Source organism: Ambystoma mexicanum, chromosome 10, assembly GCF_040938575.1.
Source record: "Ambystoma mexicanum isolate Mex_15411 chromosome 10, UKY_AmexF1_1, whole genome shotgun sequence".
In the NCBI taxonomy this organism is placed as follows: Eukaryota; Metazoa; Chordata; class Amphibia; order Caudata; family Ambystomatidae; genus Ambystoma; species Ambystoma mexicanum.
The window spans coordinates 1,551,683,725-1,551,704,744 of NC_090932.1; the positions used below are offsets into that span (position 1 = coordinate 1,551,683,725).

The 21,020-nt window shown below is 45.9% G+C and overlaps 1 protein-coding gene across 6 annotated transcripts in view; it reads right to left on the reverse strand.

Moving 5' to 3' along the window:
• Window positions 1-17,082, reverse strand: part of EIF4ENIF1 (eukaryotic translation initiation factor 4E nuclear import factor 1) — a 386,373-nt gene extending 369,291 nt beyond the window's left edge. For 4 of the 6 annotated variants that reach the window (XM_069619814.1, XM_069619813.1, XM_069619811.1 and 1 more), the window contains exon 1: window positions 16,878-17,067. The gene's annotated coding sequence lies outside the window, so the exon portion shown is untranslated. Of the gene's footprint in view, window positions 1-16,450; window positions 16,541-16,877 lie in introns of those variants that run through there. The other 2 variants (XM_069619809.1, XM_069619810.1) reach the window with 2 other exon arrangements.
• Between the last annotated feature and the right edge of the window lie 3,938 nt (window positions 17,083-21,020).

Sequence of the window (21,020 nt, forward strand, 5' to 3'; positions counted from 1 at the left end):
CGTTGTCTATGGCAAGAGATGTCCCTAGGGATTTAGTCTAGCACTTGGACTGTTTGTCGATACAGCCAGGAAATGTGTGTAATTCATTTGGACTCGGAGAGACCTCATCATGAAGCATTACTCAAAAATGTGAGCCTGACACTTGAAGGTAATAAGTCAAAATATTTAATATTACTTCTGTTCTCTACCAGCGCCAATTCTTATTACAGCTGCTATGGAAGCAGCAATTATAACGCAACATTTGGGTACAATGGGCATTTTAAAAACTATCCATGGAAAATGGACATAAGATTTTGCCCCAAATATAGCCCAAAATAGTCATGGTCAGTTCTGGCTAAAAAAGAAATAAACTATCCATGGCTATGCACAAGACATACGGCAACGAAAGCTCACAGTAGATCCTATTGTCAATATAGATGCACTCCGACAATGCCACCTAAATATATTATGGCATATCAGAGTGCTAGGACTATTCGTACATATCTGCTGAAATGCAATATTTAATACTGCAGAGGCGCAAGATTGGCATTGTCAAATGAAATTAGTGGGTACAATGAAATCAAATCACTAAGACATCGTTAATAGAATGTGATGGTCTTTGAGAGTTATGGTACACATTCTCAAAGTCTTATGATCATGCGAGTGAAATCAATGATATGGAAAAACTGCATGTTGGTGAAGATATTAACTTTATGTATTTTATGGTGTCATTTTACCTGTGTAGACATTTTTAAATGCCATATGATCTTTAGTATTTTATTGCTAGTTTTTACTTGTTTTAGTAATTGTTAATATCACAGTTGAGAAATGAAGTGACAAAATTACATTAGAATCACTTTACGTTTGTATATACAAATCCTATTAGGCTAAAAGTATATAAAAAATAAACCTACAGTTACCAAACATGTGAAGAGCGTTACTGCGTAAGCTAAAAGCATGATTTAAATTTAAGAGCCAAGTAAAATTATTTTTAAGATACCAGCTTGAGCAACAAGAAGTTTGTGTTATGTTGGTCTATACAACTATGGTATGATCATGAGTGGTGCAACATAAAGCACGCATTCAGTCTCAGAATAAATGCATATGGTTCAACTTCTGCATTCAAACTCACGCTTTTTGGGCCTTGCTGGGCTGCATGCGAAATGACCACGACTTCCTACCCATTGGGCCTGCTGCTCGGGGACCTGCGATGGATGGCTCTTCCCAAACCCCCCACCCTCCTTCCCCCCCGGATTTCTTCTGCAGCACGGTTTGCGTCTATTCAGCCTGTTGTGCTTTTTATATTGAAGCGGGGCTTGGTCTGCCTAAAAATGTGTACGTCATTTACTCGGCAAGGAAAGTTAGTCTAGAGCTTGACCCTGCTCTTGTACTTTGCACTGCACACATGGCCATATGTTAAAAAAAAAAAAAAAGAAACACGACATGTAGTGGTTTTGACTCTTGGAGATTTCCCTTTGAATGTCTTTGAATGTCTTTCTGCTAGGGACAGGAGCAAAGCATTGCATTCATTCCTAGACCACTTTAAAACCCCCATTATATTAAAGGCTTTTCTGAAGCAGCAAAGAGGAACGCTGGTCTCTGCACACATTCAACAGTCCATGTGTATTTCCTGGTAGTGTGCTTCCCGTCCTCTGCTTAATGGTGCGAAAAAGGCATCCCTTCAATTTAGCTGTTCGAGACAGGGCACGTCTATTCTGTGGTTAGAAATAGAAAGTTTATCATGTCCTCTTCATCGCATTTGCTAGAGCCACGGAGCAGGCTATGCGTTTGTTCTTTGCTGAACCCATGTGCATTCATTAACAGCAATATATTGCTTACAGCAAATGTAGAAATTTCTTTTGACAATAGCCCTTGCCTTACGTGGAACTGTGTGCTTTCTGTTCAACAAACATTTGTAGTCTTACTGCTAAACCCATGTGCATTCGTCATTCAAGGCATTTTATTGTGTCTACATGATCTGGGACCGTCTTAACTCGTTTGTATTTTTAATTCATAACACCCTGTCACACCTGAGGTTTCTAGTCTGGCTTATGAAAGCCTCTTACAAGCCATAAGACATGGACTCAAGCTCCAGCCTTGGCAGATCTCTGCAACCTCTCCTTTGCCACTGGGGTTTTCCCCAGTCCTCTATTTCCTTGGGCACCCTCTGCTCAAAAAACCTGCCGACCCTTCTATGCCAGCAAATTATGGTCTGATCTTCATCACTCCTTTCCTGGGCAAACTCCTGGAGAATTTGGCTCGCTCTCAGCTTACCCTCCACACTGAATCAGTTTACTGTCTCAATGACCATCAGTCTGGCTCTAGAGCATCCAGAGGCATGACAACTGCTCTTCTGAACACCCGTGAAGACCTGCTCTCAAACATGACTAACTCTCGCTCTGTCCTCATTTGACCTCTCCTCTGCTTGCGATATAGTAAAGCACAACATCCTGATCTCCCGTCTCAGTGATAACCTGGGCATCACAGATCAGGCCCTGGCATGGCTAGCGTCCTCTTGGACCGTCCTTCCCAGGTGGAACGTGGGTCCTTTCCCTCACCATCGCTACGTGGTGTCCGTAGGGATATAATCTATCCCCCTGGTTTTCCAGTGTCTACAAGGCCCCTTTGGCCCACGAGACCTCTGCCTTCACCTCCGACTTTGTGATGTGGATGACAGCTCTTTCAGGCTACCCTCCGCCTCTTACTACTCCTCGCTCATTCCAGACGGTCTGCAATTCAGTCCTGGTGTGCAGCCAATGATCTCTGCCTGAATGCCAGTCTGAGATCGCCCTTATTTAGACCCGTGCTGTTGCTTTCCCACTTTTTGGCCAGCCTCCCGAGGTCCTACGCCATCATCCACCAGCAGGCCTCCAGATAAGGTGGGTACCAGGTCTTTTTTCGCATGAAGATCTTGTAAATAAGCTTTTTTTCCAGTGAAAGCAAACCAGTATTGCACCATTGTATTTTTCAAAGTTCCAGTGCTGTGTGCATAATCCTGTGGAGGCAGATCATTTTTACACAGTAAACAGTGTGTAAAATGATGAGTATGCACAGTCTAGTTTACATCCATTCAACCTTGCAGTCAATGGGGTACATTACTATAAATGGTCAGTGAGTCTTTGCTCAAGGGCGAGTGATTGTCATTACACTGATCACAGGTATTCTAGCCTCTCAAATCTTCAGGACTACAGTTAATAACATACAAAACCTGACTCAAGGAAGTGCAAGCGCTGTTCAAAAATACACATGAAAGTTACATTGGTAATTCAAATAGAAACTCGGCAAAACCTGTCCCCTTGATAATCCAGATAAGTATTTAACCTTATGTAGCGCTTCATGAATGGCTGGTCATACATCTAGGTACTGTGATTATTATACCTCAGTCGATTTTTAGTTAACCAACCTCTGAATGATGTTAGCCAATAAGATAACTCAGCCGGTTGAGCACTCGTTGCTGCAATCTGTGCGTAATCTGTAGGTTGCGGGTTTGAATCCAGGAAAGTCAACTCAGCCTTTCATCCTTTCGAGGTCGATAAAGTAGTACCAACTTTGGTTTGGTGGCAATTGTGATAAATGTTCTATGCACAGCGATTTGCCAAAAGAGCTACATAAATAACCATTTGACCACTACATTATATATATAATTTAGCATGGAGTTCTTGCCTCTCTGCACTGTAGTATCATAACACCGGCATGCCATTAGGTAGTAATAGCTCCAGGAAATTAGGACTTTAATCAAAAGACAATTCTGCTATTGAATCTCAAAACACACAATACAATTCATGTTTGCTTTACTATACAATTGGCTATGTTTTTTTAGATCAACATTTAAATATATACAGGAGAGATCAAATAGGCAGAATTAAAAGGTGTATTCTGTCACAATGCAGGCTGCCGCACAGTAATGATTTCCATACAGTTTTTGGACATGTCGGCTGGACATGTCGCATACATTTTACTCTTGCAAAGGGGAAAGCCATTTTACTCTTAAATCACATTTACTCTCAAATTTTGAAACTGGAATACTCCCACCTCCAAAATCTTTATCTGGAGCACTGCCCACCAGTGAGGCAAAAAACGTGGGGGTGGGGTCCTCTTCGACTACTCCCTCGTTCACTTCTCACATCTTGGACCTGAAAGTCCAACTACCAACTGCACCTCCTCATTCTACCTTTTCTCAACTTCCCCCAGAGACTGACCGTCACCAGAGCCCTGGTTCTCTCCAGACTGGACTCCTGCAACAGTCCCTTCTTCAATCTTCCTACTTTTACTCGGACCTCTTCAACTTATCCAGAACAGAACCGCAAGACTTATCCTTGGCCTGAAGCCCAGGGATCACATCTCCCCAGTGCTGAAATCCCCCACCCCCCACTAGCTCCCCATGGCTTCAAGTCCCTCTACATAGTCCACAAGGCTTTCTGGGGATGGGGCCCCTTACCATCTACAACGCTCTTCCTAAATACTCTCCTAGAGCCCTACGCTCTGCCTCCTCCAACTCTCTGCGGGTGACCAGTTTTTCCATTGGAGCGTAGATACTTATGCTCTGCATGTGCCTCCCTCTGGAACAGCCCTCTTGTCTTGAGCCAGACCATACAGAAACCTTACCCTTTCTTCCATGCTTCCCTCCTCTTCCAAAGCCTGCTCAGTTCGCCAACGGTTCACCTCCAGAGCCTCAGAGGTCCAAGAATCCTGCGCCAGTCCTGTACTTCACTTCAGGCCTCTGCACTCCAAATACATTCCATGAGAGGGGCAACCACTCCTCACTTAACCCAGGCCCCTGCTGGACTGGGCACACTTGTCCCCCCCCTCCCACTTCCTGTCTGCGCACATGCACGACCTTTAATGTAGTAGGCCTAGCACATTTGTCTGTCCTCCCTCTCTCTTCCCCTCCCTAGCTTGGTTGTGCCTTAAATACTCATGCATAGGCACATTAGATGACCAACCACCAATCTGAAATGTTGCAAGGCCTAATAGACAATATGGAGAGGTTTGTCGGAAAGCTCCATACTAGAACACCACCCCCACCCCGCTACCCAGCATGTTCTTAGTCGAACATGCTCACTGGTGCCTCGCTCCCAAACCACCACCTGGTGCACCCGACAAGCCCAGCATCACTGGAACACTCAATACAGGGACACCCGCCTCAGAACAGCTAGAGAGACAAAGGAGAACTGAAGTTGGTCTCCTTGATCAGACTGTTCTGATTTCAGCCCACAAGTACTTGAACAAAGGAAATTGTTCCAGGCTGTCAAAAGTAATCTTAGACAAAAGTAATCTTTGATATGCCTTAATGTTCCCTGCGAAGCTCAGTGTTCATAACAGCAGACCCTGGTTTTTCACTAGCCCCTCTGCTGCCGCTGATTCATTGGAGCTAAAGGACTCGCCTGAAGCACAACCCAATGGTTGACTGAAGATCCATTATGTTTCGGTTCACACTGCTTCCACCACTCAGGTTCAATGGTTGCATTAGCTCACTTGATGTATTCTGGGGCACTAATAGCCACACAATACTGCCCACTGTGCCTGGGTTCGCAGCTCAGATTCGAGAGGTCATTTGATGAAGAAAAATAAAAATAAAAAAATGACTGCTTACAACGAGCACAAGGGAATGTATCCAGAATAGCATGTACCACAGGCCGGACCTATGGGCCCAGACAATGAGCCTACGTATACAAGACAATGGGAGGTGAAGCCTTATATAGTGTCCTGGAACATCAAGCGGGGTCATGAACAGCAAGAAAATCAGACTGGTGACCATGTCAAAGAGCATAAAGTTAATGTTTTAGGCTATTGGGAAAAACCTTCCTTGTGATGGCATGCTCCCCATGGCCAAGGACTTGGGGGTACCCCTTTACAGGTCTTCCTTTTCATCCCACTTGAGGGGGGATGCGACATGCACCAGTCCTTGCATTTACAAAAGCACAAGCAAATGTGATGTGGAAGGGCGCTATGTTTTCTTAGCGGGGGGACTGTTTAGGGTTAATGATTCTGATTATCAATGTATATGCACCTAATGTGGACTACAGTTTTCAGACATGTGCTGCCATGATCCACATGTTTCCTGCATAAGAGGTGGTTTGAGCAGGAAACTTCAACCTAGCATTGCTGCTAGATCTAGATTGTTACACATCGCAGTTCGCACTCCCTAAAGCTGCCACTACCTGGGCGGGTATAGCTGAATCCCTTAGGCTGGTGGATATATGGAGACATATGCATCCCATTTTAAAGGAGTTCTCTTTCTTTTCTGGAGCCCATTGCACAGCCTTGAGGATAGACTAGATTATGCTTGGTCCCTTTGGTCGGTAAAGCACAGTCCTCCGGGCTACTGCCCAGAACCCTGTCTGAATACTCACCAGTCCTGGTGGTCATCACTGTACCCAATACAGTTCAGCGCCCTGCACTATGTCATTTTTTTGCCCCCCAGAGGAAGTTAATCTGGAATGGCATCCGTGAGGATATTCTTGAGTACATGCACCAACACAGACTCAGTTCCTGACTTAAGGGCAGTAGGGGAGGCTTTCAAAATGTTTATATTGAGGGGGGAGGGGGGCGGAAATCTGATTAGTGGATCGATTTCCAATTAGAGATTTCTAATTGTGGTAACCTGATCTCTATTTGCCTGTGCTTGTCTGGTTGGGAGGGGGATGGCCGGGGGGGGGGGGGGGGGGGGGGGGGGGGCGAGTCTCATGGCGAGAGAAAATGCTGTGACTGACATAATCGTGAATACGTGAGCCTGAGCCCTGTTGAACAAGTGGTCATTATCGAGCATGTGCCCGGTTAGGGTGGTCGAGAGCTCAGAGTTCTGTCCTCGGTCTGAGCCACTATGGGAGCCCGGAGGCAGAGGCTCAGAGGCTAGGAACTGTAAGTTGCGGTCCCATGTTGAGAGCCTGTGAGGGCTTGTGCTGACTGCTTGCATCTTTGTCTTTCAGACGTCGCGAGGCTCAAGGCGTGTGGGAAATGGCCCATGGGCACGTGCCAACGTGGCCATAGTGGAGCACTGTGCATTGGTGCCCATGTATGCACCTACTCAAGGGCGTATGGAGGCCTGGGGAGCCCGAGACTGGTGATGAACGTTGGGGAGGGTTGTGTGCTTTTGCAGTGTGTTCGGAGTCGGTCATGGATGAGGGGGTGTTGTACATAAATGTTCCGAACATGCCATGAGCAAACCAATATATAACGAACACATTGTTAAGTGGTTCTGTTATATAGATGAGATTATCCTAATATGGAAAGCACACAAGAGCAACTGAAGGTGATCAACATCCCACAAGGAGAATACAAAGAAAAAATTGCAACATAGGACTCTTGAAAAAGAATGCTCAATATTGGACCACAGGTTCAACACAAAAAGCTACACGTCACAAAATATCACAAAAGCTAAGGACAAAACCCATTCCATGCAGGGGGGGGGGGGGGAAGACACCGCTTATACCCAAAGTCAAGAAACATGAAATATGTTACCATAAGGCTTGTGACCATGTACAACACTGATCGCCACACAATACAGCAAATTGAGGAAACATTGGGAACCCCTACTCCTGGACCCAGGCATTAAACCCACCCCGACACTGTATCCTAGCATCTTTTTCAGCAGAGCACCTACCCTACATCCTCAGCCGTTCTTTCATGCCACACAAGAATGTAACTGCTACAAATGGTCTTAAAACAAGGAACCCCATAGGATTCACCAAATGCGGCTCTTGTTCAATGGGTAAATATGCCCAGAAACACTGCCAGTTTTAATTAAGGAATGTCAAGATTACAAAACCATGACATAAATTGCAAATCTAAATATGTAATCTATGCTAGCATGTGTGTCTGCGAGAATATCTATATTGGGAGCACAGAGTTACGTGTCAGAATCGGAACACTGAACAACATTCCCTCCCAAGACCCCAAACTACTGATGGCCAACCAGTGGCAGAAATATCACCAGCTAGAAGACGAGAAAGATCTGCTTCATTGAACTGTGAAATGTGGACCAAGAGGTGGAAACAGAGCGTGCAAGCTTCGCCAAGAATAAGCCAAACCAATGTGTCACTTCAGAAGTGCTAAGAACTGACTAAACTCTGATCACAATTTCAATGTCTTCCTGATACACTCTGCAACCGGACCCTCCAACCATTCCCCACCTCGTTCCTGCTAATAGGGAACCATGACATCACAACCTAGGAATTGACAATCGTCCAATCAAGCCCAAGACACCAGAACCACACATCCAACCAGGGAAGCCCTTTAACACTAGCTCATACGTCAGGCGCTAACATGCAGATCAACCCCATCAGGCACACATACCACCTGAGCATCTAGGTCCCTGCCAATATATTTAAGACCTCAATATTGCCACCCCTCCCCAAATCACCCATGCCCCAGCGGACCCTATGGCACTCCTACAGTGGGATCCAGTGGCACATGCGCACTCACGGCAATCTCAAAGACAAAGGCCCCCGGGACTAGAACAATGCTCCCCGCATCACGGCAATGCCCTAAACGGGACTGCCAATGCTCATGTGCTCACATTTAACACTACTTGGGAGCAGCTGCGCTTCAGCGAGTTTACAATACAAAGGTACTTTACTCATGGTGCCAGCGGGATCCCTCCATTTGCAGCAGCGCCACCGGGACAGAAACCTCAGGTAAGGCACTGCATCAGGCACTCAGCACAGCCACGCCAAGATTGAAAGCACAACCCAGCCAAACCATGATGACTCATGACAATCAAACTAAGGCACTGTTCCCCTAGTCCGTTTGTAACACAATGTACAACACCCCCTCACCCATGACCGACTGAACACACTGCGAACGCACACCAACACAACATCACCAAAGTTTCAGGCCCCCAGGCCTCCATGGTCCCTTGAGTAGGTGCATACATGGGCACCAACGCAGTGTCCCACTGTAGGCACATGCCCACTCACTGCAATTTCCCCCACGCCTTGACCCTCAGGACGTCCGAACGACAAAGATGCGATCAGTAAGCACAAGCCCTCACAGGCTCTAAACATGGGACTTCAACGTCTGGTTCCTAGCCTCTGCCTCCGGGCTCCCATTATCCTCCCACAGTGCCTCAGACCGAGGACAGAACTCTGAGCTCCTGACCACCCTAACCAGGCACGCACTATAATGATCACTTGTTCAACAGGGCTCCGTTTGGTATTCACGATTAACACTGTTCAAGATCGCTAGGCACTCGCTACATTTTCTCTCGCCATGAGACTTACCCACCCTAACCAGACACTGGCTAGGCAAACAGGACTCAGGCTCTGGTTCTCGCAATTAACCTCTCAAGACCGCCAGGCACTTGCTGCATGTTCACACCTTGAGATACTAGTACTGGAACTGGGGCTCCATAAAAAGACCATTTGCCTAAGTACCACATGCACAGGCCATCAGAGAACTTAGATACAAGCACCACTGGCACAACTGGTGCCCTCCAGGACTCGACACCACAACATGCAATCAGGCAGTTGCCATTAGCACCAACTTGGATAATTCCTTCTTCTGCCAAAACGCACTCCATCCAAACATTTTCACTCCCAGTCTCAGGAGAACCCAAAGACCCAAGACTTGGACCCAACAAGAACACTCCACAACCACAAGTCCACCAGGGGCAACACCCCCTCATACTAAAAGCCTATATCTTGGTAAGAGCTATAGATGGATCCACTGACCCAACCAAGATCGCAAGTAGCTAACCCATTTCTGTTCCCACTCTTTCCTCCCTCTACCGCCCACGGCTCTGGTATCGACCATAATCAATGTAAATACACATACAATGAATCACAATTGAAATAAAATCCTCACCTATAATCACCTCCACTGACCGCCTATGGCTTTGGTATTTACCATAACCAATGTAATAACTGTACATACAATGAACTGCAAATGCGTTACAAACCATGTTAAATATATAATATGTATGCCTCACCTATATTCACCAACACTCAACTCACATGTCATGTATACCAACCAACTGCTGAATATGCATTTGTATTTTATTTATTTGTATAGTGCACCAGGCCCGAGGGCAGCCGGGCGCGTTAGTTACAGGCAGAAGTATTTACATTAAATACACAGGATATAAGCATTACATAAACACGGGTAGGCATGTTACACAAGGCAGTCCAAACTGCAGGCAGGAAATAATACAAACGTTACAAAGTCATAGGTAGAGGATATGATACAAAAGGTCTATGATACCATGGGTAGAAGGTGGAATCAGTGACATGCAGAATCGCGGGTGGACAGCCAGGCTTTGCGCTTAAAGGCTGGGAAAGCGGGTTCAGCTCTGAGCGGGTTGGGTAGAGCATTCCACAGCTTGGCTGCCAGGACAGGGAAGCTGCAGCCGCCTAATCTTCTGGAGGGTGAAGCGCAGGATGAGGCAGTTAGTTTGGGCACTTCTGAGTGGTCTTGCAGCAACTTAATATCAGCCTGTCAAGGACCCCCTCTGATTCGAAACATATGTCGGTTGACCACCACAAGTTGACACTTAAAAACCTTACAGTACAAAACTGCATTTAGCGTGGGAATCAATCCACTAATAAGATTGTCAAATGAAAACAATGCAATGTAACCAGGACTGTCCAACTACCTAAAGTTGTGGTTTCACCTACCACATGTGACCTTGCACAGAAGAATCAGGACCACAAGACCAATAAATATAGCCTAGCACAGGAGTGCTCAAAACTAGCGCCCGACTCTCTACATTCTGTTTATAAGGGGATGTTGCATATCCAGGGATGGCAGCGTTAAATCCTTTAGATAACGGAGATTAAAGACCTGGAACACGTACAGGCCCAGGACAGCGACATGGGGTGGAGAAGTCTTTTGCTGAGAAAAGATGCGACCAGACCGCGTTCAGGGAGGATAGATGTATGGGTGACCCAATCCTTGCAACCAAATATGCAGAGGTTGGCAGACCTAGCAGCACCCTTGCATGGGCGATTCGATTTGTGCAGATAGGGAACATTGTGGGATACTAGCGGTGTTCAGAACCGACTGGGACTCTCGCCCATGAACCAGTCTAGATCAATAGTCTGGACTGGGACAGTCTAGATGACTTTAGTAAACTATGATAAATTGTAAATTCTAATGGGTTATAACATGCTTAATACCCAGAGGTTTCTAAGCGCAGACATGAAGATCAAACCTGTGTTGCACGATTACACTGAGCAACGCATGTTAGATCCCAGGGTCCGCACGTAGAAACCTCTGGCTATTAAGGGCGTTATAAATAACCCATTACATTTTATTATAGTTTACTATATTCATCTCAACTGTACTCATCTGCTGAGGACATCAGATTCTATCTAGACCAGGAAGCCTTGGGCTGGCTCGACCCTGCATCTGGGACTTCACCAAGCAGGAAAGCCCCAGACCAGAAAATTATCTCTGCAGAATTCTACAACGAATACACTGAAATCCTCTCCCCACATCTGAGCAGTAAGTACAATACTTCCATGGCCGCCGGCCTCCTGCCTGGTCCACCAAGACGGCTGTAGCCTTGCTCCTATTAAAACCTGGTAAAGATCCACACAACTGTGCATCATAAAGGCCTCTATCACAATAAACTCCTGGCCAAACTTAGCAAATCACCCCCTTCCCCACGAGTGCCCTTGTTCTTCCAGAATAGGCCAGCTTTATTTCAGGCCGATATATGTAAAATAACTTGGGGAATCTTTTCCCTGGGTCACAATATCAATGATGACGTCCCCATCACAGTTGCGTCCCTGGACGCCAAGAAAGCCTGTGATTCCGTCAAATGGCCCTTTGAAATACTGCATAGATCCATGGGTCCCCAGTATATCCAATGCATCAGCTTATTAGACAGCCCAGCTGTTGAACCAATTGTCTTACGATAGTATGTTCCCCCATTAGGGGAGTGAGGGGGGGACGAGACAGGGGTGCCCCTTCTCCCCTATCCTATTGACCCTCTGTCGAAGCCCTCGCATGTGCCATCAGGGAATTCCATTCACAGGGGTGAAAATCTGATCTCAGATCTGTTATTTCTTTATATGTAGACGCTCTATATGTTAAGAGCCCCTAAAAATCTTCCACCAATAATGCAGGAGATCACCAAATTCAGCAAGTTTTCTGTACTGAGCCTTAACTGGTCTAAATCAGAGGTCTCACCGTTCACCTTGGCTGCACTCCCGACTGATGTCGGCAGCAAGTTCCAATGGTGTCCAGGGGGAATCTTGGAAAAATGGTCACCACTACACCATCCAAGCTCTTAGACAGCAACTACCTGGCGGCCCTGGAGCACCTCGAGCTAAAGGTTGCCGTCTGGCTCTGGCCTCCTGTGCCCAGGTAGCACGCATGGCGCTTGCCAAGATGGTTGTGGTCCCCAAGATGCTTCACATTTTCAATAACGTCCCACTGGTTCCACCCTCGGGGTTCTGGAAGTGAGCACGATCACCGCTATCTAGATTGGTTTGGGTGGATAAGTGAGCATGGGTCCCTCAACACCTTGACACTGCCATATGCCTCAGGTGGCCCCGACTATCCAGATCTACATGCCTATCTCAGCGCAGATCCAGTATGCTACATGATGGTGGCACCCCTCAGTGGAACTTCCACACAACTAGAAAGGGAAGCAGTACATCCATATGAGTTGAAGGGGTCTACTATGGGAACGCCAGACAAACCTCCAATGAGATCCAGCCCATTGATGTTATACGCAGGGTGTGGGACCGTGCATGTTCCAGGGCTGCTACTAGTGACAATAGTCATGCTGATTTTGCAGTGTACTCTGTACATGGAACCTCCGAGTGATTTTTCAGGGTGCAGTTTGAAAACCTATTTATCCACTCCCTGGGCGACTTGGTGTGTGAGGGCAAATTTATACTATGGGACACCCAGAGTGCCAGAGGCTTGTGGAACGTGGTCTCCCTATTCTATTAGACTGCATGAAGCTCTACAAGACCAGTGGACCCCTTCTCTTTCCCCCAATTTGTGACTAACACTCATTCATTCACTTTCTCTGCGCTACAAATCCCTCCATCCGGCCCCCAGGTTCTTGTTTAAGCCCAGGTGGGATAGGACATTTATACACCTTTACCCAAGAACCAGTGTCAGTTTATTTGCACTATGACCAAGAAGATCACTCTGAATTCCAGGTCCCAAGTTCCTTCACCAATCCTACCTTTCCCCCGAACAGCTTCATAAACTATGACCCCGATAGGGCCACCTCCTGCATGTGCTGTAATTCCAACCCAGCCGATTTTATACACAGGGTGTGGGATGGTCATGTGCAGATTTTCTGGGAGGGTGTCTCTGCTACTATGGACAAACTGGATTCCCCTGTTGCTGGCCTTTTTTGAAGTCCCCACTAAAACTGAAAGTAAACTTGGCTATGGTGCAAGTATCGGATCGGGTTTGGAACTGGGTTGGTGCCATCTATTTTCTTGTTATCTAATGTGACACTGGTCAACTGAAGCTTTGAATGTTCTGGTCAGAATGCTGTTGAGGCATCCGAGTGCGTCCGTCTTGGTCGGCTGGTGTATTCCGTCGTCAGTTTCCTCCCATCATGACTAACTTTCAGTTCTTTGGTTTCCGGGGGATGATTTCCTTCGGCCTATTGGTTAGTTGTTTGTGAGGTGGCGCGTTGTACTTACTGCTGTATCTTAGCACGGTGTAAAGTGGGTGCTTATTCTGTTTCTTACCCTCCGAGTAAGAGCCATTGGTACATGGGGGGTCCCACTTCCTAGCTGCGATTAGGTCTGTTGGGAATGGCTATAGTTTATGTCAGGGTCCTATTGATGAGTCGCCCTTGTGTTTGTCTTCCTCTTTGGTCCTATTACAGCTGTCTCTCGGTTAGTCGTTTGGCATGTTTTGAGATTTCTCCATCTCTTCATTCATTGCTGTAGTGTGCCCCTGTGGCCGGTCTTTCTAGTTATGACCGGAAGAGCCAAGTTTGAGTAATTTCCTGAATAGTAAGTGGTTTGCGTTACGTATGTGCTTTGCAAGGTCATTCCAGGTCTCAGCGCTTGGTGAGAGAAGGAAGATCCTCAGTTATCTTTTGCCTTATTCAAGCCCAATTAAGTTACTGTTAATACATTTAAATTAACAAGCCAATTAATCCAAATTAATTAAGTTACCACCACACCCCTCTATGAAGTGGCCATTAAAGTTTTGACCAATGTTTGCCACTATTCTTGAGTAAACCCCTTTTGGGCATAGAAGAGGCTCCAATGCTATTCCCAACCGCTTTTTCACCATGTAAGAGTCCCCATGAGCTTTAAAATGCACTATTTGCCATTATGTCAAAATAATTCTTAGGAGGCAACCTCAAAAGGCCAGTGAAGTGATCTTTAAAGCTTACCATTTAATGACAAATATTACTCAATCATATGTCTCCATAACATTAGCAACCTTTAAAAACATGGATCATATGAACAATCAGAAAATAAAAAAGCAGCCAAGATATTCAAACACGCTATATATAAAACTCTTAAATATCGCTCCCATGTATGTCCACGGTTAAGCAAAAAAAATGAAGACAATTCAACTACTTTGCAGGCAAACTTTGCGCTTCCTCCTGCCCACCTTAATTTTTTGAAGTGTGGGTAAAATTAAAAGTAACATTAGCATCAGGCGCCTGCATTCAGGGGTTCCTTTTTTATATTTTCCCTTGCCATCTTATATGTGTACACAAGTCTGTATATAAAGCCAAAGAGAGCAGTTTATGTATATTTTGGACATCTGTACCTCATCCCCACTTCAAGCTCTTACTGTAAGAGGTATTTTGAGTGGACTTAATGTGACAATTTAGTTCTTTCCTACCCCCTATCCAAATGGACAGGGGCTTACAGCCCTCCTCCCACCCCCCGTACCACAAGTAATTTTCTGTACTAGGGGAGGCTGCAATCATTCTAGCACTGAAATTCATTCCATAATAAGCAGAAAATCCGAGGTGTGCTTAAAAAATAAAGTACCCATTTTAACTACTCTGACACCTTCAAACTGAACACCCCCAATTCAGCTCATAAGGCCAGGTATATCTGCAGCCATAAAGATTAAGTGACAGTACCTCAACTTGGCCAATCAGGACACAAACTTGAAATAAAAACGTAACAAGCCCATTCATCCTTAATGATGGCCCTTCAAGCTGTGTTCTGACCCAAGCACCACTCTGAGAAGAGTAGGGTCAAATAAAAATGTCAAATAAAAATGTGCCACAATCCCTGAAAAACTAGCTACACGGTTCACCCAAAGTCGGATCCTAAAATACAGGAAGCGTATGAAAAAGGAATCTGGGATTCTAAGAAAAATATTCCTGTGTTTAAACACAAAGTGCGCAGAATAATCTTTGAAGGGTTTCCCGTTGTTTCCACAAAGTAATTTACATCATGAAAATAACTTCAAATATATGTATACATTAGTGGGTAAACATTTTATTTTTTAAAAAGGGTGTAGCAGTGTGGGGGACCCCCACAAACAAAATTCGTAGTTATTTCCACAAAGTAACTTATTCTGCCTAAATGACATGGGAACCCTTTGGAGGTTACATGTTTAGTAAGTATAAGACCCTCCTGGGGAACTTGCACACTATTGACAGCAATTATATATCGGCTGCCCATGTATTTAACTACAACTCCCATCAACCCTAGCCAGCATACAATGGTGAGGGATCCTGGGAGTTGCACTCCAAAACATCTGGAGAGGCAAAAGTTAAAGGCCCCCAATTTATATGAACAGAGCAGGATACTAGAGAAAGCAGCATCATACAAATATAAAAACTAAAGCGTTAAACGAGGACACTGCAGTAAACAATTTGATTGCACATTTTTTTTCATATGGAAATGAAATTCCACTGCAACCAAAGCAGTTTTTTAGAGACATTGCAAAATAAGTTTGTCGGCTCCATGCTCTGGCTAGTCGATTGTATGATTGCTTCAATTTACATACCCATGAAACTAGCACCATGAATGTATGGGATCATATCATCAAGAATAATAAAGGTACAGTTTAATTTCAGAGAAGACATGTGGCATTTGGACAACTACTTGTTGAAAAGCACATCCCAGCGTAAGGTAGATATCAGGTGCAGACACTAGCCCTTCTGAAACCGGCTTCATATGTCAACTATCATCATTTGCCTTAAATGCAAGGACTTCGGAAAACAATAGTTCTAAACTAGCCTAAAATCCAGGTGGGGGCTATTATACGTCCCCCATGGGAAGTCACTGCAAGCCGGAAGGATATCTCACGACTTGCATTCACAGACAATTGGGGCTAGTCCGCATCCCGGCTAGGCCAGTGCAGCCTTTCAATGTACACATGTCGATGAAGTAACCAGCAAAACCTATGTAACGCTTCTGGGCGGAAGGCATCTACCATAAAACTACGTAAAACATGCATGTCATCCGTCGTCGTGTGTTGTGCTTGGCGTTGTGGAACTTTGAAAACTGCTATCAAAATAGGAACACTAGCAAAAAGCAAAGGAAGGTCGGTGATTGCGAGAGCTTACCACACTTGACATGAAGCAGAATGACAGAAAAAAAAACATCGGCCAGAATAATCACGATGGGAGTGTTTAGGAGCAAAATGAAGACAGTTTAGTTGACACGAGAAAAGGGGGTTCGACATTCAAGCAAGCAAGTCGCCAGGAAGAGTGCCCTAGACAGGCGACTGCCTGGAACAGGAAGGCAAGAGTGGAGCGCTGCGCAGTGGCCGTGGGGTACGGAGGGGCCAGCGGAAACCGGTTGCAGGTGGGAAAATAATAGAGGAGAGGCAATCGAAGGGACCGGAACCAAAACAATGAGGCGGTGAGGGATAGAAACAGACAGACACAACCAGCACAGATTGCCCCAGGACACAGTGAGTGACTCACGACTCGCTGCAAAGCGGCGCATCAGATCACGAGTCCTTAACCACCCGCCCCCATCATCACATACCGGCACTGGAACCCGGACCTCCCCTGAGCCCGCACGGCCGGGGGGTATTCGCGCTGCGCCTCGCGCCACCCAGGTGTCCTCTCCTCTCGCTCCCTTCTAAGCCTCACTGGCAACCTCGCGCTCCCCGCACTTGTCGACTCCTGTTTTCTTTATTCTCGCCCCAGGTCCCCTATCGGCCACCGTAACCGGGGGGATGTCTTCCTCCTCCCTCCCTAATAACGCCCCCACCTCTTTCACGCACGTACGTACGAGATGACGCACGCAGCCCTCAAATGTGTGCGTACTCATGAAAGTAATAAACAGACTCCTTTACGCCATTGCAGTCATCACAGATAGAGGATAGTTATGGATTGATTATTCAATAAAAAAAACATACGGTATATCTAGAATTTGCTTACCCAATTGTAACATTGCTTATGACATTTTCAATGAAAATCATGTAATTTAGAAAAACACATGGTATGCAAGAATAATATATGATTTAATGCACCTTAAAATGATGTGTATCTACTTGTTTTTATCCCATTTTCTCTTTTTCGTGATGATTAATAGGCTGAATTGTAAATGCTTTTTCTCTTTTTTAAGACTATAAACAATAATTAAAAAAATATTCACCTATTGTAATTCCTAATTGATTATATTTCAAAAACTCGAATACATTGTTTAACACAAAAAGAATTATGGTATCTATTAAGTCATGGTTAAAGTGTATAGTTTTTGTTATCATAGACTTGATGTTTAATGTAATACCTGCCTAATTGTATGATCTGATTAACCTATTGTAATGACCTATTCATTATTTCACATAAAAAAAACATATAGCCAGCAGCCAAGAAAGACGAAAGCACAATTTTGGTATGTAAGAGGATGCTTTACGTTTCTGTAGGATCCATATGTCTACATTGTTCAACCAAATTTTGAGGAACTATTTCATACATGCCAATATTCTGGAGCACCTGCGAGGGAGATTTCACCAAAGAAATAGGGAGAAATTAATTTCCCCCGCAGGATTTGTAGTGGCTTTGAATGAAACTGGGCAGGAGGAGGCGTAAAGGGTTTTATTCTGTCAGGTAACCATGTATGCCAACCCTCCCAATTTAGGCGGGAGACTCACGATTTTTCAGTGAAAAATACTGTTATTTTTCACGTTCTCCCGCATAAAATATTTATTTCCCCAATACATTCCTATGGGGAAATTGTTGTCTCCCGTTTTCTCTTTAGAAATCTCCCTCCCAGGTGTGTCGAAATGTTGGCATGTATGGGTAACATAGATGTAACTGCACCAATAAATGAACATGTCCCGGTAGGAACGTTATAGTTATAGTCTTGCAGGTGAATGCTGCTGTAAGGCACTGTCAATGGGGATGGAAGGGGTATGCCTGAGTCAAATATAAGTCTCAGCAGGAGAGCCATGGCGGGCTTCTGCTTTCTTCTGTGGTCCTGCGGCAGTCTGCTGCTTCTTGCGCCCTGCGCATCTCGCATGTAGTCTCGCGAGAGCTACGTACCTCCCTTTGTAGAGCAGCATGGTCCTGCTCCATCACAAAGTCCTTGTATTTCGCAGGTCTTTTCCTCTTGCGTTGGAGGTGCCTCTCACCCAGCGGCCCACAGGAGCAGGGCTGTAAGGTAGGGAGCCCAGAGGGAAAGGGCTTAGGGCAGCGGAGTAAAGCAGGCTGCACGGCACGGAGCCCAGAAGGGCCGGGCAGCAAGGAGTGAGCCCTGGGGGGCAGGGCCGCTGACCGTAGAAGGCTGCAGAGGACTGTAGAGGGCTGCTAGGCTGAGAACCCAGCGGACAAAGGCTGTAGATAGTAAGCAGCGGAGCGTGATCGGCTGAAAGGTAGGAAAGCCCGAGTACAAGGGCTGTTGGCAGCGGAGAGAAGCGGGCTGCACGGCAAGGAGCCAGAAGGACCAGCAGCAAGGAGTAAGCCCAGAGGAGCAGGGCCGCTGACTGTAGAAGGATGCAGAGGACTGTAAGCTGCAAGGTAGGGAGCCCAGAGGACAAGGGCTGTAGGCAGCCGGAGTGAGGCAGGCTACAGAGCAAGGAGCCCAGAGGACAAGGACTGTAGACAGCCGGAGTGAGGCAGGCTGCAGGGCAGGAGCCTGGAAGACCAGGGTGGAAGGTAGCAGCTGAGCGTGATCGGCTGCAAGGCAGAAACCCGGAAGGGCAAAGGCGGAGGCTGGAAAGCAGCAAAGCGTGATCGGCTGCAAAGCAGAGAGCCCCGCACGGCAAGGGCGGAGGCTGGGAAGCAGCAGAGCGTGATCATCTGCAATGTAGAGAGCCCGGCAGGGCACTGGATCCAAAGCCGGTGTAAGGAGGAACCGCATACAAGATCCGTAGCTCGAAGCAAAAAGGTGCAGGAATGACTCTTAATGCAAGAGACTGAGCCCCTGCAGGCAGCAGCTTTTATATCGCCCAGCACAGAGGCAGGCTAATTGGTTTCACCTGGGTCAGCACACCTGCAGACAATCAGCCTCCTCCCTCTCTGTTCCTGAGCTGGTGGAAGCAGAGCAGATCCCTAGGGCTTCTGGGGATTGTAGTTCCGAAGATGACGAATAGGAATGACCAGGAATAGATGGTTATAGCCAAGTGCATTATGGTAAGTGTAGTTTGTTGGGAAAAATAGAAAAGCACCAAAGTCTCGCTATTGGGAAATAAGGTCAATATTGATCGCACATGTATGCCCCTCTCCAGGCCCCTCTCCAGGCTCCCTGAAGGTTGACCAACAAGAAGAATGTCTGTCACACCGTGAAAGAGTCTTATTCCAAAAAGGCACATCATGAGGCACCAAAAACTGTTTAAGGTTGCTAGGTGGGAGTCTTGAAGGACGGAGACGGTATCAATGTTCTGAACCTTTGAGGTAGAATTCAGAAAAGACAAAATCTTTGGAGCACAAAACCCAACAGTGTGTTCAGAGGAACTGTGAAAGACTGCTGCAGGCTCCATGGCAAATCTTGCTTTGAAAGGCAACAGTAAGGTGTTGGAAAGTAGAGCCTGAGGTACAGCAGAGTTGGTTGCTCTAGGAAGGTTTTTTAAGGCATCAGAAGCAGCAATGGCAAAGTCAAGAGTAGCCGCAGAAGATTCAGAAGTCATGGTGGCTGGTTCTCCATGATTTGTAGGAAGTTCAGAAACCACTGCAGCAGAGAGATCATGAATGGCTGTAGATAGTTCCGATGCTGTAGCAACTGAGAGTGAGGGTGCCGTAGAAGAACCAGCGGGCAGTGACGCACATGAGACTGATAGAGTAGAGTCTGGTAGTTTTAGTGCTGCAGAGGCACCAGCAGGAACAACCGGAGCTGTCGCCCTAAAAGAAAAGTTGTTATCTAACTCAGCAACAGGTTCTGTCCTTGCTGGCAGAGAGGAAGGGGGTGTTTCTACTGCAGAAAGAGTGATGTGAGATGCTGCAACAGTAGCAGATTTACAAGTATTAGCAGGAGGAGCAGCAGAGATTGGGTTAGCAGATAAAGTAACAGGCAGTATGACAGATGTGGGGTCAGGATAGGGTAGGCGTTCTGAAGGCTGATCTTCAAAGTCTGGTGTGCTCAGATTGCTAGGTGGGTCTGGGGTATAAAAACCCTTAGAAGCAGAGTACATTTCCGATTTGATCACTTCAGAGGAGGCTGTAAGTGTGAGTAAAGGGCAGTAGTCAGGGGTAAGAGCGGAACAATCCTTTGACTCAGAAGGATATCTAATCAGAAGATTACATTTGCCTTGTGGTGTAATGGCAGTGTGAGTGGTTTGGCCCACCGAAGGAGTTAATTCTTTACTGTCTGTACAACAACCTGTGTTTCTGTGGCTGGAAAGTGAAAGAACTGTGTCAGACTTTAGAAGGGATGCATATGCTAAATTTCGGTCTTCCATCTGCTTGGTATAAGTCTGTATTCTTTTCTGCGTGGCAATTCCAGACCTTATCATGTCGATCTCTAAAGACAGAATATCGGGTGTAGGACATAGTGTCAGAAGGTCTGGAATATTGAGTCCCTTCATTAAATTTTTACTATGTAAATAAACAAAGTCATCATAGAGATCTTCGGTCTGTCTTCTAAGGCGTAGGAGTTGTTCTTGAAACAGGTATGTACCATTAGCCTGATGTAAAGCTTCAGAATCTGGTGTAGCAGAAAATTTGGTTGTAGCAATAGGAAGACTGA